Below are 4,392 nucleotides of genomic sequence, written 5' to 3' on the forward strand. Positions count from 1 at the left end.
TTTGAAAGGCAGCATAAAATGTGACTAAAAATAAATAAAAATGGACACTGCACTTTTAATTTATATTTTTTTACAATGTGAAATAAATCAACCTTTGTGAAAACCTTTAAGAGGCACCACAGAGTGGTGTATTTAGGAGTGGGAAACTAAAAGGTTAGTTAACTCACTATTGTATTAAAAAATTATCTGAGAGAGGCTAAAAACTTAAGTCTGTGCTTATGACTATGGGATCAGATCCTGAACTTTGTGAGAGTCCTTCTGACTCCTAGATTGAAGAGCAGAAAACAGATTTACATTGATGTGTCTCTGCAATTGAGATGGTTTCAGTGAAGGGAGAAAATTAACTGTGACAGGTCCTCACGTTAGACATCAAGCCGTCCAGACAGATGCCCAACAGGATGTTGAGAACCACGTTCTTTCCCAAAATTATTAGTAATATGAAGTACAGAGCGGCCCAAGCTGAGACAGAAGCCATGGCATTGTACAGCACATAATTCCAGTCCTCTTGAGTCAAAATCTAAAAAAAAAATTATAGACAGACAGATAGACAGACAGACATGTCTGAACTACATGTCAGAGTCTGACCTGCAACACAGTGACCAAGGACGAGAGGAGGGAGTCAAAGTTCTTTCTAGGATCAATCGCTTCAGTGTTAAAGTGCAAATTTGGACTTGAGATCTTAAACCTGCAGCTGAACAGGTGCATGCCTAAAACGCTGCAGGGAGACACCAGATGGAAGTGAATTTAACTCATCCATCCTATACTAGACTTAGCAACATGTGTTAGCATATACCTGTAGATGAAAACCCCATAGAACACACACAAGAAGAGTCCAATCGATTCCTTAAAGATCTTGTGCAGCTCCAGCAGCTGTCTCTGCAGGAAAGAAATTGAACGTAGTCCCTTCAAAAACCACAGCACTCGAAAAACTCGAATCAATTTTCTCCATTCGTTGAATGCCAGTTCCCACAGGCTGAAAGACAAACATTTTAGTTTTATTTACTGTTAACATCTAAATTAAAACTTCAAAATATGATTTATTTGTGTGCTGGCAGACATTGACACCTCTCAGTCAAAGCTGTGAGCCAAGCCAAGCATTCGGTTGCAATAGATCATACCTGATTACGGCGATGGTAAAATCTAAGATGTTGCCCCACTCCTTAAAATAGAGCACCCAAAGCTTATCAGTTTGAAGATCATCTCGAAGACAAACAGGGCAATGACGATGTTATTGCAGGTGTTCAATGCCTTGGTTAACTCTTGTGACTGCAGAAAGATGAGATAAGGAGAGTATGAAGATGGAGAACAAATAAGTCCTAAATTGTTAGTTGCACTGAGGACATGTCAGAGACAGATCAAAATAATTTGCTCCTTAATAAATAAAAATGTACTTTATCATGACTCAGAATCCTTGTTAAATTAAGAGTATCTGATTTTCTGACAAGTAGCCAACATTTCAAAACATTCACAATGCAGATATTTGACCTGGCCATGGTGCTCCGCGGCCAGATTGAAGATGTTGAGAAGGATAGCGAGCCAGATGACTGCTTTGAAGAGGACTTAACCCTATACTGCACGGTGTTGCCATATGGCAACATACCCATTTTGGAGGGATTTCTGGAAATTTGAAAATAAACTTGGACTCTGATTCGTCTGAAATCCATGGTAGAACTGTTCTGCAGCCAATGACAGGCTATGACAACATTACAGGACATCCCTCTAGCTTTCACAGCCATTCTTTCCCGCGCTGGTGATGGCTTCAGTCACTGTCAGAAATGCTCCTGATTTTATGAAGATTATTTCCTGAATGGGACATCTTTTCAAAATACAAAAATAACTGCAACAAACTGGGGTAAGTTCTAGCATTTTTTATGTAATATGTATAGATAATTTAGACATCCCATTTTAAAATAAAAAGTAAAAACAGGAAATAACTTCTAGGTAATTCAAAATAAATGTAAATTTAAATCTATTGTAAATAATTTGGTGTTTGCATATCAAAGTAGATGAAGACATACAGAACCTAACAAATGCAATTAAACGCTATGATGTATTAAATGGACTCACTTGTCTCTTCCCGGCCTGAGTTTAACCTGACAGACGGCGATGACGGGTCTGTGGTCTGAAGTCTTTATGCTGGAACAGCTGTCGTACTTCAGCACTCTTATGTCATTAGCCTGCCTGCTCCTGAACAGAACACTGTCCTGAGAACAAAAAGCCTTTAACCACACATAGATTGTGAGCAATTAGAACATGCTGCTAAATGCCTCCTTACTGTGTATGAAGGCGTTCTCTGCTTAGAGGTGGTGTCATAGTTATCACAGCCAATGTCAAATTTGTAGGTTGGAAAGAAGTGGACCCTGTAAGGAGGGAGTTATTCATTCAGAGATCATCAACCAAACAGCTGTGGTTCTCCGAGGCTTTCATCCTACATACCGTCCTTCATTTGCTTAGTGAGCTGGTCATGCTCCAGCATATGTATATAATATGACTTATTATTTACTTTTTTATTCAGTAAAATAGGTTTGTTGCCATACGGCAACATTGTGCGGTAATGGAACAACATTTGCTAATACTTGTGCAGTGCGGTCTGTTGGGAGAGTTTTGAAACATACATGTATGAATGTACCTTGCTCATGTATTTTTGCATTTTCATGCATTATTTTGTTTAGAAAATGAACCCAGGATTTTTTTATGGGAATGAGAAGAGGCACAAAGGGCCCACTGCCCCACTTCCACTGAGTGCTGTGCGTCTTGATCGCCTTGATCACTGGCCAGAAATGAGCACCGTGAAAGGCAGGTGTAAAAATCCAGGTTGCAAGGGCATTGTCAGAGTAGTCTGCTCAAAATGCAAAGTGCATCTATGCTTCAATGGGGAGAAAAACTGCTTCAAAACTTTTCATATTGAGTAGTGGTCTAAAAAGAAAGAAAATGTTCAATGTGCTCTTGTTTAGGTCTCTGTACCTTTTTGGCAGTATTATCAGTACATACTGCACATTCATTTGTTTCCTGTTATAATTACATGGTGAAGTTTGGGAGTTTTGGTTTTACCATGTACATTTCACACTGCCCAAAAGTTATGTATGGCAGCAATGAAGTACATACTGCACATTCATTTGTTTCCTCATATCATGACATGGTGAGGTTTGAGAGTTTTGTTTTTTACCATGTACATTTTGCATTGCCCCAAAAGTTATATATGGCAGAAATGAATTCAGTTTCTGTTTTGTGAATGTATGAATGAAATCAGCGATTATATGAAATAATAAAACAGTTGATTTATAAAGAACATGACTCTAATCATTCATTAATCTTGGGAACATTTGGGAATGTTTCACAATGGCTCGTTCCTTTATCGCACAATGTTGCCGTATGGCAACAAACCCAAAATAACCCCCCCAAAAAGATTTTTTTTCAAAAAAAATATAAAAATGCTCTTTTGAGACCATTCTTAGTTAAAAAAAAACACTGTAACATTTTTTTCCATGATTGCATCATAATGCGTGCAGTATAGGGATAATTAGTCAGCTCCTCCATCTTCCTCTGAAAACGTTGCCAGCATGAGGGCTGGTCACGTAGGCAAGCAGTGGTTAGTAGGAGATAAAAAAAAAAAACTGTTGCTGGAAATGTTGTTTTTTGCTCTCACCGTTGATGGTCTTCCAATGCTCTGCTCGGAATGGTGATTCCACCTGCAACAAAATTTAACAAATGAAAAACTGTAACACAAACAGGAATTACTTAGGGACCAATAAGTGTTGTTTTCCAGCTTATCTTAGATGCAGTGCACCTATTTATGCATTTTGGCTGCACCCGAAATTCTTCCTTGACAAGAACTAGTATAATTTAGAGATTTAAAGAGGAACGTGGCTGATGAATAAATAGAAAATGAACATAAATAATCATGATTTATGTAGCAGTAAAAAATGAATAAAACCACAATACTATATACATGGTACAATTTAGATACAATTAGACACAAATACAATAAATAAACTGATGGATATATGTCAAATAATTTAAGAAATTGATTAAATAAATACACATTCTTTATGGGAGGGTTAAAAAGTAAATATATAATCATTTGGAAAAAAAAGTATTTTAAATATTAAAAAAATCAACAAATCATCTCTTTGACAATATGAATTCACAATAAATTAACTAAGTTTTAATTATTTAAAGATGATGAGAAGGTGGTAATGCTAATTTACCGACTAGTTTTATTTACCTAATTGAGGCTTTTTTTGGCCTTACATACTTTTCGCACATTAATGACATTTGTTAGAATTAAAGTTTCAGTAGCACGTATCTGACCTGCTGTAGAGTCCAGTAAGCTCCAGTCTCAGTAGGGTCCGAAGTTGACTGAGACTCAGAACACCGGGGAGATAGTCTTTG

The 4,392-nt window shown here is 37.2% G+C and overlaps 1 long non-coding RNA gene across 1 annotated transcript; it reads right to left on the bottom strand.

Moving 5' to 3' along the window:
* Positions 1-3,519: 3,519 nt before the first annotated feature.
* Positions 3,520-4,392, bottom strand: LOC119784968. Its single transcript, XR_005280997.1, has 3 exons — positions 4,312-4,392; positions 3,647-3,689; positions 3,520-3,567 (listed from the first exon to the last, which is right to left on the bottom strand). It is a non-coding gene; the product is annotated as an uncharacterized LOC119784968 (long non-coding RNA).

Source organism: Cyprinodon tularosa, unplaced genomic scaffold (assembly GCF_016077235.1).
Source record: "Cyprinodon tularosa strain WSP-4 unplaced genomic scaffold, ASM1607723v1 ctg238, whole genome shotgun sequence".
Taxonomy (NCBI): Eukaryota; Metazoa; Chordata; class Actinopteri; order Cyprinodontiformes; family Cyprinodontidae; genus Cyprinodon; species Cyprinodon tularosa.